The sequence below is a fragment of the Eptesicus fuscus genome, chromosome 5, assembly GCF_027574615.1.
Source record: "Eptesicus fuscus isolate TK198812 chromosome 5, DD_ASM_mEF_20220401, whole genome shotgun sequence".
NCBI classification, from domain to species: domain Eukaryota; kingdom Metazoa; phylum Chordata; class Mammalia; order Chiroptera; family Vespertilionidae; genus Eptesicus; species Eptesicus fuscus.
Window position 1 is genome coordinate 66,816,032 of NC_072477.1, and position 13,078 is coordinate 66,829,109.

At 54.8% G+C, this 13,078-nt stretch overlaps 1 protein-coding gene across 3 annotated transcripts in view; it reads right to left on the reverse strand.

The window, feature by feature from the left end:
• Positions 1 to 6,504, reverse strand: part of PAK6 (p21 (RAC1) activated kinase 6) — a 36,660-nt gene extending 30,156 nt beyond the window's left edge. Inside the window, exons 1-3 of one of the 3 annotated variants that reach the window (XM_054716358.1) lie at positions 5,944 to 6,168; positions 5,493 to 5,744; positions 4,605 to 4,685 (exon numbers count right to left, since the gene is read on the reverse strand). The gene's annotated coding sequence lies outside the window, so the exon portion shown is untranslated. Of the gene's footprint in view, positions 1 to 4,604; positions 4,686 to 5,492; positions 5,745 to 5,943; positions 6,169 to 6,435 lie in introns of those variants that run through there. The other 2 variants (XM_054716359.1, XM_054716360.1) reach the window with 2 other exon arrangements.
• Between the last annotated feature and the right edge of the window lie 6,574 nt (positions 6,505 to 13,078).

Below are 13,078 nucleotides of genomic sequence, written 5' to 3' on the forward strand. Positions count from 1 at the left end.
GAGCCAGATGGGGGCAGGGGTGGCAGGACCAGGACCCCGTTAGGTAGGGGCAGGAGGCCCAGAGGAGGCTGGGACCTGTCCAGCCTTCCACTTGGTCAGGTCAGGCCACCTCTCTCAAGCCATCAGGTGTCTAATGTCTGTCCCTCCTCGGGGTGCCTTTGATGCTGCTGCCTGTGGACAGGCAGTCTGGGTGGGGAGAGTACTGGACTGGGAGCCCGAGGCCCCAGGTCTGAAACTGGCCCTGCTGCAGCACCCACTTTCCTTCTCTGGGGTTCTTCTGCCCTCTCTACAAGTATGGGGGCCGGATTAAACATTCTTAGGGACTTCCTTTGGCTTGCATGTGCTACAGCAATCCAGGGCCAGCTCCTTTCTGGAACAGCCCTTTCCACCTTGTGCTTCTACCACTGACCTGGGACTGTGCTCTTGAGGGTCAGGGAGGCTGTGGCATAAAGGGTCCCCGGGCTCCCTACACCCCCTGGGCCTTTTTGCATAATTCCACTTGAAGCCTCATTTGAAGCCGAAAGAAAAAAAATGGAGGCTGGAGGCTCTAGGCCCGGAAGCTGAACCAGAGAACCAGTCCTTCCAGTTTTAACCCTGCCGCTGCTGCAGCCTTCAGGAGCTGGGCAGGCAGGCAGGCGGCAGGGGGCCCTGAGCACGGCGACCCGTTCATTGCTATTTGCCTTGAGGGGAGCTGCCCCACTGGGACCAGAAACCAGAACCACGGAGCAGCTGACCTGCGCTTTCTGGACTTTCTTTTCTGAGCACCCAGGGGCCCCTGCTCCAGGTCCCGGGCAGCCTGAGTGTGCAGATCACAGCCCTGCCCCACCCCCTTAGCCAGAGGCTCAGGGGCCTGAGTGCTTTGAGGGTTGGGCAAGGAAGATGCCAGCATTTGCTGACGACGCAGCACTCCGAGGGGGCAGTTTTGCCACAGAGAACCCGTAGGTGTACAAAAAAGTCATCACTGTCTTTCTATAAAGACGTGGGTCTTTGCACTGCCTGGTTGGTCATCCTGAGATTTTATAGAAAATGCTGGCCAGTGTGGGTGCCCCTTTGCTGGGGCTGAGGAGGCCACATGTAGTGATGAGAGAACCCGTTTTTTGTTTGTTTGTTTGTTTGTTTGTACGCTGATTCCCCAGGATATGAAAATCTGTCATGTTCTGGGTTTGCCTTGTTCTAGGTCAGTGGTTGGCAAACTCATTAGTCAACAGAGCCAAATATCAACAGTACAACGATTGAAATTTCTTTTGAGAGCCAAATTTTTTAAACTTAAACTTCTTCTAACGCCACTTCTTCAAAATAGTCTCGCCCAGGACGTGGTATTTTGTGGAAGAGCCACACTCAAGGGGCCAAAGAGCCGCAGGTGGCTCGCGAGCCGCGGTTTGCCAACCACGGTTCTAGGTGAACAGAACCTGGGATTACCTTTCTTAAATTCATAGAACGATAACCCTTTGGCAGGCCAGGAAAAATGCCTCTGAGTCTGAGCCTTATGATTCTTGGGCCTTTCTAAGTCACGTCATGGTCGTCAAGGAGACTGCTGTGGCCTCCAGGCTGGCCCTCTGCAGGAAGCACCACCCTGTGACAAGACTGCAGGCCCAAAGAAGCGTGTGACCAGAGTCAGACGTTTGATTCCTTCACTATGTACAGTCCACGTCAAGTTCTCAAGACTTCAAACTCTAGAACCCCCCAAGGGAAGGAAACTCTTGATAGGCTCAAATCATTCCTTAGAGAATTTCCGTGGATAAACAATTTGCTGTTTGCGAAAGAATAGATCTGGTATTGCTTTCCTTCCCAGCATTATTGGGCATGGATCGATCAGCAACCTGAAAATAGCTTTTCTTCAGGGCAGGGTTCTTCCAAAGCCACCTCCTCCATGAAGCCTCTTCTGATTTCCCTGAAGACCCCAGTGTGGCCTCTCCCAGCTGGCACTTTGTTCCTCTAACACTGATAGTCATCGCAACGATAACATTGTCTTTGCTGAGCACTTATGTGCCAGCCGTGCTGCTAAGGGTATTTGCATATAGCCTTACTTAATCTTCCCAACCTCCCGAACTCATAGGTGCTATAATTATCTCCCTGGGACAGGAAAGGAAATGGGGACCTAGTGAGATGAGGTAACTTATCTGAGGTCACCCAGGCAGGAAGAGGCAGCCCGGGGCCTGACACTCACCTGCTGTTAACCATCCACTGTTCTGCCTCCTCCTATATATCGCCCTGAGAATCTGTCTTCTGCCCATAACAGTAGAAGCTGTTTCTTCCCTTGTGTTTTCATTCTCGGCTAATCTTTTTTTATTCATCTTTATAAAGTTCTATGTTAAGAACCATCTCCTGGTATTGGTCTAAATTTATAAATTATCTGGACTGAATGGGTCATGGCTAACAATTTCAGTGATGAACTGGGGACCCAGAGTGAACAGAGGGCAACACCGCCCTCCCTCCCCTCCCCCCTCCCCCCATTGCTGACCACGGCTCTCAGCAGCTTGGCTGGTTTCGGGTGGGGTTGGCCCCATGCTCAGCTTCCCTTTCCCTCCTCTGCTGAAGGACTGTACACGCCCCAGGGCAAGGGCTCTGTCCTGGTCATTTCGTGGCACTTCCTCCCACCCCCTGCTCCTGCCACCAGTGCTTTGTACTTAGGAGGCAATCCCTGTTCTCTGCCTACAAGCAAGTGAGCCAGAACAAGGTGCCACCTGCCATCTCCAAGGGCTGCCTGGAGCACTCGTCTTGCCAAGAAAAGACATATTCCCCTTTATTTCACACCCTTCACTTCTCACCTTAGCCCTTAATGGGCCCCAGCGCTAAGCTCGGAAGAGGGGGCTTCCAGTCAGCTTGCTCTCCCCAGGCAGGAGGCCCAGCTGGGGCCAGGAGGTTGAGAGTTCTTTCTGCCTCCGAAGCTTTCATCTTTCCATGCTCCATCCAGCCTGTCAGCTAGCCCACTTCTTTCCACCAAGGCCGGGTCCCAGAAATGAACCTTCTCACAGCCCTCACCGCGGCAGCTGCGGAATGCCTGTGGGTGAGGCCTGCAGCACCCTTCCTACTGCCCAAGTCTTGGAAACTGCTCCTGAGGCCTGGGCCTTCCCACTCGTGGGGCAGAGGGCATCCTGGGAGAAGGGCCCTGCTTCAGGCCGCAGGGCAGCTTCCCACGCGTCCTGCGGGCCTTCTCCCCCCAGGACAGAGTGTGCCGGAGGTGTCTCTGGGCCATCTGGGGAAGGAATGCAGTCTCTCGGTGTCTCCGCCGACTCCCAGCGGGGCTGTCCCACAGAGGTGGGCGGGCACAAGAAAAGCCGCGTCCAGGGCCTCCCTCCGCCATCTTAAACTCCAGGCAGGCTTTCCCTCTCCTGCCCCCCCAACCCTGGCCTCTACCTTCTGCTCCCTCCTGGCTCCATCAGCTGCCACCCTGCTAGCCTGCTGTCTGCCTGGCACTCCACAGCCTCTGCCACTCTGAACCCAGCTGGGCACCAGCTGCTGGGCACCAGCCGCTGCTTAGCTCTGCACACACGGGGGACCCCCCGCCCCCAGGCTTGGAGTCACCTTATGCAGGGGGGAGAGCAGGATTTCCTCCTCCTGGAGCCAGGTGTGGGGACATGTAAGGGTTCTTCCTGATGCTGGGCTCATGTGCTGCTCCTGCCGGCACCTTCCCTATGCCCGGCGCGTCCTGGGAACTCAGCGCACAAGAGTCAGTCTGTCCTTGGGACCCATGCAGCTCCCACACTCCCACCTTGTGGCTACCCACAGGGGCACAAGCTTCCCGCCCAAATCAGGTGCTTCCAGAACAGAAAGAAGCCTTGCTCCTGGTGCTCACCGCTCCTGACTAGGCACGGGGTTCCCCGGCGTGCCACTCCTCATCTGCGGAGGGACCCTTGCTTGGCCCAAAGGCCTGATTCCCAGCTCGATGAGCTTTCATGGGACCCAAGGGCCCGGCAGCCCAGAGCTTATCTTCAACTCTCAGAACCCCGTTCCTGGCGTAGGGCAGGAACCCAGGCAGGCCCCTCCGGCCTCGGTGTGTGACGCCAGGGAAAGAACCAACCGCTGTGTTAGCCGTGCTTCTGGTTGGGCCCCAGCATTGAACACCCCAAGCTCCTGGGCCTGACACCCTAGAGCAAACCAGGCCGCTCATGCCTGCAGCAGAAGTGAAGAGCCCAAGGCCTTCACTGCTCAGCCAGGCCCCCTGGACCCGGCCTGCCGCTGAGTTTCAGAGTCAGAGCCTGTGCCCGGTTAGGCTCTGCATAAGGGCATGACTTGGAGCTTGGGTCCCAAAGATGCTCCACAAATATTGGTGGGATGAATACAAGAGGGGCGTGTCCTCGAGGTGGAAGGGTAAGAGGACATCCTGGAGGGGTGTCCTGGTGGCACTGGCTCGGCCCAGCAGGATGGGGGGGGGACACAGGCGGGAACAGCAGAAATAAGCATTTCTCTCTCTCGCCGGGAAGCCAGAGGCCAGCTTGGACTGGGATGTTTCAAAATCGATCTGGAAAGGGAGTGGCAGGTAGGATGGGGCCCGCAGGAACCCACAGCTGCTGTCCCTGTCCCAGATGGCACATAGCCTGGACACCTCCACATCCCCACCCCTGCCGGGAAGCCCGAGCCCAGGTAGGTGGCCGGGACCTTACCGTGCCGCTCCTCCGGGCAGCTGGGCCTGGAGCTCCCCACTGCAGGCTGGCGCTTGTCTCTAGCCCAGGAAGCGCCACTCCCTTCAGGCAAAAAGGGGGAAAAAAAGAAGAGAAAAAGAAAACCTCAGTGCTTTTCTCACCCAGCCGCTTCTCCCAAAGGCTCCTGGTTCGTGTCGTCCTGCCTCTGTGGGCACACAGCCTCCTCCCTCAGCAGCTTACTCACCGGTGTGCCCGTGAGGCTGCCAGCTGTGAGGGGGAGTGGGGGGCCCACGCCCCTCGGCCTGACACGCACTGGAGCATGCCTCGTGGGGGCCAGGCTGAGCAGTGGCCCCTGGCTGGGCCCTGAGTATGGGGAAGCTGTGCCCTGGCCAGCGCTCTTCTCAGGAAATGCACCCCTGTGAGCGTGGCAGAGAGCACACACAGATGCTGACGGGCACTGCATGGGCGAGTGACAGAATTCCTTGGTAGGAAGCTGTCTCCTTAGTGCCCAGGGCTGTCAGAAGAGGGAGCAGCAACGTGCCGTCCGGCCAGCCGGCCGGCGGGCTGGCTTCCATCCTTGGCCTGCCCCTCGGACCGCTCCCTGCCTCGGCATTCTGCCGCGTGTCTGAGCTGCGGGCTCAGCGAGGGCCTGGGCTTGTCTGAGCGGGCGCCGCTCTCACCCTGCTCAGGCCAGGGGCTTGTGTCCCTTTTCCACAGCACCCACCTCAGGACCTGGCTGGCCCAGCATCAGTGAGGACGAGCTGCTGCCAAATCCTGCCTCCTCAGCTCTCTGGGGACCCCCTGCTGTCCTCGGCCCTGGGACAACACACTCTCTCTCTCTCACACACACACACACACACACACACACACACACACACGTGGGGCCACACCCAGCACAGAGCCACCTACCTGCCCAGGTCGGCCTAGCCAATCCAGTCTCGCTCTCCAAATGCCACTCTGACCCTAGAAGCCACTCATTTACAGAAATATCCCGTGGGAGGTGAGTTCAAAGCCAGCCCGGGAGGAATCCAGTCGGCAGGGACCAGACCCCCCTTCTCTCCCGGCACCTCTGGAGGACAAGGCAGCCTGATCACCATATCTGCTATTGCACTTGGGTGGCTGGCGTCGCTCCCATGGCACTTCCGGCCCCCACCGCGTCTTCTATAACCGTAGGAAGGAGTGGCAGAGTCTCAGCAGGTCCCATCTTCCTCGGAGCCCAAGGTAGGGAGGGGAGGCTAGAAGGGGCGGGACTCAGATGCAGCTCCAAGTTTCCAGCTCCCAAAATAATCAGATGCCAAAGAGAAGAAAGAAACCTCCGGGCCAGCAGGTGACTCAGTGCCAGTGGGCCCCGCTTAGTCACCTGGATGGCTGCTCCCGGCTCCGGCACATCGGGCGGGGGGCAGCCCCTCCCCCACCTGCTGTCCACAGCTAGGAAAGGGAGCGTGGCCCGCGAGCTCCCGCGGCCGCAGGGCTGCCGGGCAGGCGGCGCGGGCGGCGGGCTCCAGCTTCCTTCCCCGCCACGGCGCGCCCCTCCTCCACCGCGCGCCCCGGCTCACTTTGGGATTTCTCCATTAAATCCTCAGGCAGCAACCTGCTCCAACGTTGCTTGGCAATTTTGATATCGTCGAGTGTTGCCATGGGGAGGAGAGTGATGTCATTGACACAAAAAAAACCCACTGAATTTACAAATCAGCTGGGGCTGGAGCTATTTATAAAAGCGTTTTCCCCTGCCTGCCTTTGCTGAGCGGGAGGGAGAGGAAGAGCTGCCTGCCGGAATCAGTGGGCGCCTCCCCCAGCCCCCCCAGCCAGACCTCCCAGGCTCCCCACCCCCGCGGCGCTGCGAGATTCAGACCTGGCTGGCCCTGACCACAGCTGGGCTGAGCTCCCCTTTCCGGGTCTCAGCTGGTTTTGCTGTGGGTGGCACACCGCGGGTGCTGGGCAGCGTGAACGCTGGCGTCCTGGGTTTGCAGGGACCGGTGAAACCAGCCACTCAACCGCCCCGTAGGAATCATGCCCCCCCCTCCCCCCGTCAGAAACCAGGGCGTGTGCAGGTGAGTACCTTGAGCTCTTCTGCGCATGCGCCTACCGGTCAGCTACCCTGAGCGCGCCAGGTGGAGCCCGGCCTGCCCAGGTGCCCTCTCTCTCCCCCACCCTCCCGCCTCCTTTCCTTCTCCCAGTATCCAGCAGTGGGTGCCCAAGCTCCAGTGTTGACTCCCTAACCCTCTCTCCCCACTTACCGCACTCGGTTGGAACACTATCCTCTCTGTGGCTTTGACTGTCAACCTGGAAAAGCTCACCGCGGAGCCCAACGCCCGGCCGCTTCATTGCAGGTGCCACCCTGACCCCTGACCGGCCAGCTCCTGCTCCCAGGGCCCACTGTTGCTGACAGATGGGATCCTGGCCCTTATTTCCCAGGTGGCAGTAGGCTGCTCATATTATTTTTTTGAAAACTCATACATTTTCTTCCATAGTAAAGCAACGTGGTGTTTGGTTAAAAGCCCAGGCTATGAGTTTTCACTGTCCTGACTTCAAGCCCCGGCTCTGCTGTCCATCAACCAAGTGACCTCGGCATATTATTTAACCAACTAAACTCAATTTCCTGATCCATAAAATGGGGGTGATTTTGCCCATCTTCCAGGATTGTGGGAATTAAATGAACAAAGCTCCTGGCACAGGGACCACTCATCCAGAGAGCTCAATAAACATGAATTTTCTTCTTAGCTGTCATGACTGTGTTGCTCGTTGCTCATTCTTATCCACCTACCAACTGGTGGCAGATTAATCTTCCAAAACCGTGACCTCAGTCACCTCCTGTGCAAAGGTCTCAAGCTGAACACATAGACATTTTGATTGAACTGCACAGTATTGGAGCACATGGCATTAATCACAAAAACTTCAATTAGTCAGGTCCTCCAACTACCAGCCATGGAATCCACCTTAACTCCATTTTGAGCAAGAAAGAATTTTTTTTTTTTAATAGCCATCAGGTAACTAATTCCTAGCACTGATGAGAAGTCTGGAGCATCATTAAGTTAGGACAGAAGCCAGGGCAGCCCCAAGGTCTCTAGGCATCAGGATTGACCTGGACAGAAGTGCTCCCACCACACACTCCACCTAGTGCACCTCCACACCTAGTCCCAGAGCAGGGTGCATCTGGTTGGCCGCCTCAGGTCATGTATCCACCTTTGGTGGTGCGGAGGGTAGTCTGGGCACAGTGCTCCTGTCACTAGACACAATGTGGTGAAGATTAGGGTGCTGTTTCTAAAGGGTGCTGGAGGCCCCAAACCAGCCAAAGGTCACCACAGCATCTTTGGCACTTTTTCTAATAATTTTAAATTTCTGAGTGTCATAATCCATAATTGTTGATTCCTGTGTTCCTGTCTTCATGGACTGCAGGAAGCCACCACTTGCCAATACTGTCACCAAGGAACGTGGAAGGCTGATGGACCTTGGGTGTCTGCGCTAAGGACCGATTGTTCTGTTGAGATAGAGGTGGCTCAAGGCAATTCCCTAACCTGATAATCCTTTTACTGTTTACCAAACTTTACCTTTGATATGCCTGTATGCATTGCTAAAGGGAAAATGTGTATTGAAGTAAATAAATAGCGGACCAGGCCAGAAGTCTCTTCAAGAAAAAGGCTCCACCTGGCCCCCAATGCCTTCTAAATCCTTTGTGCATTATTTCTTGTGCATTTTCATTTGTGTGTCGGCCCCTCCTTCAGATCCTGAACCCAGCCATGCAGGTCGAGGCAAGGGACTTCTGAAAACTGATGGCCTGCACAGTCTCATTCCTCTGCTCTATAATGTTGCATGACTTCTTGATTTGGTGAAAATATCTGCAAACTGAGATCCATTTCTTTCACGGGTTGTAGAAAGGGGAGTGTGCGATCTGCCAGCCTTTGGAGAAAACCCTGCGAAGCCTGACTGCCCGTTGCTCCTGGGCCAGTGGTGTGCCCTGTGCCCTTCTTTATCCCAGTGGACTCACCTCTCTGCTCATCCCAGTAGGTTGTGAGCTCTCTGGGGCAGGAATCCCGCAAGGTGATTGGCACATAGGAGATGCTCATGCAAATGAGCATCTTTGTTGAATGAATGAATGAACGAACATCTGAAGAGGTTCTGTGCTCTGGCCACCCCTACTTGGAATATGGTGAATTACGGTGCTGAGAGGAATTCTAGGATCATCAGCCCCACCCCTCTTTCCAGGTGAGAAAACTGCAGGCCAGAGATTAGGTGACTCAACAAAGCCATATTGGAAAATTGGAGGCAGAGTCCGGACTGGAACTTGGTTTTCCCTCCTACAGGCCTGTTGTTCCCTTTGCTGTCCACGCAGGTAATTTAGTCAAGGCAGCAGTGGTGATGTCACCACAGGCATTTCTGCCTTTGAATCTCGGCTCTCTAGGTTGCAGCAATGCAAATCAGCCACGATGATGTCCTTATAATTTCTTTCTTCCTTTTTTTCTTTCTTACTTTTATTTTTTAATCCTCACCCAAGGGTATTTCTTCATTGATTTTTAGAGAGAGTGGAAGTGAAAGGGAAAGACAGAGAGAAACATCGATGTGAGAGAAACACATTTAGGTACGTGCCCTTGGCTGGAATTGAACCTGGGACCCTTCGATCCACAGGCTGATGCTCTATCCACTGAGCCAAACCGGCTAGGGCGACAATTTCTTAATAAAGGCTTTCACTTGAAGCTCTTTTGTTTTTGAAAATGGATATATACTTAACAGCCTCAGAAACAACTTGCCTCATCTGCACCGTTTCGGTGAGTCAGGTTCAACTGGAATGATTGCCCACATTAACGATGTCTTACTGCATCGTTTTAAAAGAATCATCTGGAGAAATGTTTAGAAAGGCCATGTAACAATGAAGTCCTAAAATTTTCCTGAACTAATGCTTCATAGGTTTTCCCCAAGAATGAAGTTTCAGGACAAAGTCTAGGGTTCTAGCATGTGGGGAAAATTCCCTTTCAGGGCCACATTTTTCTAGATCTTTAGATTCTTCTACACACTCCCCACCTCCTTGTGCTGCATGGATAGAGGGTGCCTTACACAGGTTTTCTGATGGCTGAGTGGGCCTGTCTCCACCTGCCTACACTCGTCAACACCTCGCACCTCAGGGCCAGGAAGGGGGGAAGATTCTACTTGCCTTCACCTCCTACCATCCAAGCCAGGGCAGGCTCCAGAGAGAAAGCCTTGGATTAATGAGCAGGTGTTGTCACTGGAGGTGCGTCCTGCACTCCAAGGCTGCTGTTACCTCAGCAGTGTCCCTCAGCCCTGGGCCTCCCGGAGAGCCAGGCCAGAGGCAGGTGCCTCATCTCCAAGAGATTTTCCCAAATGGCTTCCTGCATGGCAGGTGGGGTGCCTGGGGAGCAGATGCCTCCAGGGCACCCACCCAGCCTCCGAGGTGTTGGTAGCAAAAGGGAGGACGACCAGGTCAAGTCCTGGAGGTCCAGTAGGAAGGATGCTTACGGGCCTCGTCAGATAGAGATACTCTGGGTGCCTTCTGTGGCCGCTCCTCTGGCCCTGTTCGTCCTTCCATCCGGTGTGTGTGCACGTGCGCGGGAGAGCCCAGGGTAATGAAGTGCCCTGGGGGCGGGGGCAGGGCCAGCTGTGTGGGGGATGGCTGGCAGGGTGTTTCTCTCATGCTCCATGGAAATAGGAGGGCTGCAGGTTGGGGGATTTCTCCAGGAACTCGTTTCTTTAACTAGAGCACATTGGAAAAGCCTGGGAGGAGTCATAACCAACTGCCAGGCTGCTGCCACTCTGGCCTTGATCAGAAGGCCCAAGGCTGGCCCTCTGCCTAAAAGCAAAGAGGGAACGTGGAGGCATTCCAATAGCCTAGTCTAGGCTGCAGAACCTGCGTGGACCAAGGGGCAGGGCAGTGGGAGGAGGCGAAGGGACCATAGTGCTGTCTGACAGAAAACAGGGCTTATGTCCTGAAATGCTGGTTTAGCATCCCCCATGCCTCTGGGGCACCTGGAGGAAGCCAGAAGAGCATGTGGCAGTGGCATGGTCCACAGGGAGACACCCAGAGAAGGGAGGGTCAGAGTGGTCTTGCCATGTTGCCCAGTCCATCACAGTGCTATAGGGGGCATGAGAGAGGGGAGCACAGAATCTCATCAGCATTAGGGGTGACCCGGGCTAGGGGCTCTGCTGTTGACTTCCAGAGTTTCCCCTCAGGAGAAACAGTATGCTTCAAGTAATGGGATCCTTTTCCAGGGGTGAATGGAAATGTGAAAATACTTGGTTTTGTGAGATGGGGTGGCAGCAGCTGAAAACACTTTTATGAACTACTAGAGGCCTGGTGCATGAAATTTGTGCATGGGGGGATGCGGGGGGGGGAGGGGCACGGTGTTCCTCAGCCTGGCCTGCAACAGCATCCCTCACCCCAGCCTCTAGCCAGAGGCTCCTTCCCTCCTTCCTCGAAGCCTCTGGGAAGATGCTTGTCCTGGGGCCTCCTCAGGGCCCCGGCCCATGACGCCCGGCAGCTCGGGTACTCGGGGGCTTGTTTATGAAATAGTTGGCATGTGCCAGCATAGTATGGCTAGGATCTTTCCACCTGTTAGTTCATTGAATCCTCAGAACACCAAACGGTCAATGTGATTATCCCCATTTGCACAGATGAGGAATCAGGCTCAGAGTATTGCCCTGGCTCTCCCTGTGACCCCTGTGGCTGAGGCAGGCACTCCTGGGGCAGCTCTGGCTCGACTGTTGGTCCTGAAGGGAGCCACGCCGTTGGGGTCTGACCACACCTGCTCTGATGGGCTGAGTGCTGCCTCCGATGGCGTTCGTCTCTGTGGGACTGTGCAAGCCTTCAGACTTCAGGAGGGGGCCAGCACTCACTCCCCAGCTCGGTGGCTGGGAGCAGGCCTTTCCTAGGGACCAGCCTTTCCTGGGAGCAGCCTCTATGGGCGGGTTGACCCATCTCTGTCAGAGCACGGAAAAGGTGGGACTGGCTAGGCTGTCGCTGAGACGGGATGAAGAAGAAAAGTGAAATGGGCATCCCTGTCCGATAGGAGTTTGACCCTGAGGCATTATAGCAATGTGAGGGGCGGCTCAGAAAGTGGTCAGAGCAGAGTTAACACACTGTAGAGTCCCAGGGGCTGGATCACAAGTGTGTCCTCTCTTCAGCAGAGGATGTGAGGGGTCTTTGCCATCCCAGCCCTAGTCCACCAGGAGCAGTCTCCTTAACACGCCTCAGTTCGCCATGAGCAAGGACTAGTGCTAAATCTGGCAGCACAGGTGCTACAAAGCAGCGAATGGACACAGGTGGAGGGTTCCTGATGTCTCTAAATGACTGGCTAAAAGCTAACTTTATTGAACACGTAGGCTATGTACTGTGCTAAGTCCTTACCATACATTAACTCATTAAATCCTCAACTAACACAATGAATGAATCCATTCGATGAATGGATTGGAATTGAGTACTTGCTAGGCACAAAGCTCAAGTCCCTGTCCTCATGTAATTTACAATCTAGGTAGGAACTATTATCCCGATTCAGAAATGAGGAAACTAAGGTTTCCTGAAGTTAACTCACTTGCTCAGGTCACTAACAGGACAGGGGTTTAGAATCTGTTTCAGAGTCCAGGATGCTATTCTTTTGTTGATGTTAATCCTCATCAGAGGATATATTTTTCATTGATTCTAGAGAGAATGGGAGGGAGGGGGAGAGGCAGAGAAAAACATTGATGTGAGAGACACATGATTGCTTGCCTCCCGCACGCACCTCGACTGGGACAGGATGGAGCCTGCAACTAAGGTAAGGTACGTGCCTTTGACCGGAATAGAATCTGTGACCCTTCAGTCCAGGGGCCAACGCTCTAATCACTGAGCCAAACCGGCTAGGGCCAGGATGCTGTTTTGCTACCAAATCCTTTTTCCTTCCCAACACCACCCATGTAGCAGACACTACTGGTTGCCTCTCTAAAGCAATCTCACCTCCCTTCTTACTTGCTGGAAGAAACCCAATGTATTAGGATGTACATTCTTCCCCTTCCTGTGTACTCAGGGAAGGGCCCCCAACACCAGTCCCAGGGGTGGATCTTAATTAGTTTGGACCCATTTTGGTAATTCCCTTCCTTTTGTCAGGACATGTGACAATATGGCCAAGAAATGAGGGACAATTGGCTGGGAGGGTTTTTGGAGAGTTTTCTTGTGCTACTCCAAGTTGTTGAGCTTGGAACTGTGGTTCCCTAAGGGGACCAGCCTGAAGACAAACCAATATGCTGAGCTGGCAGGATAGACAGGTGGAAACAACTGGGTTCTCCCTGAGCTGCCGAACGCCAGGCTCATTTTTACGTGGGACAGCAGTGGTTCTTACCCCTTATAGTATTTTGGATTTTCTGATGTTTTGTGTGCAGGTGAAGACAACCTAATATAAACCACCTCCAATCCCGGTCACACCACGATGGCTTCCAGGACACCCCAACCCAGTTGGCCCTCAATTCCGCTGAGTGTCCTGACACACCTGCTCCTCTCCTTTGGCTCCCGCTCA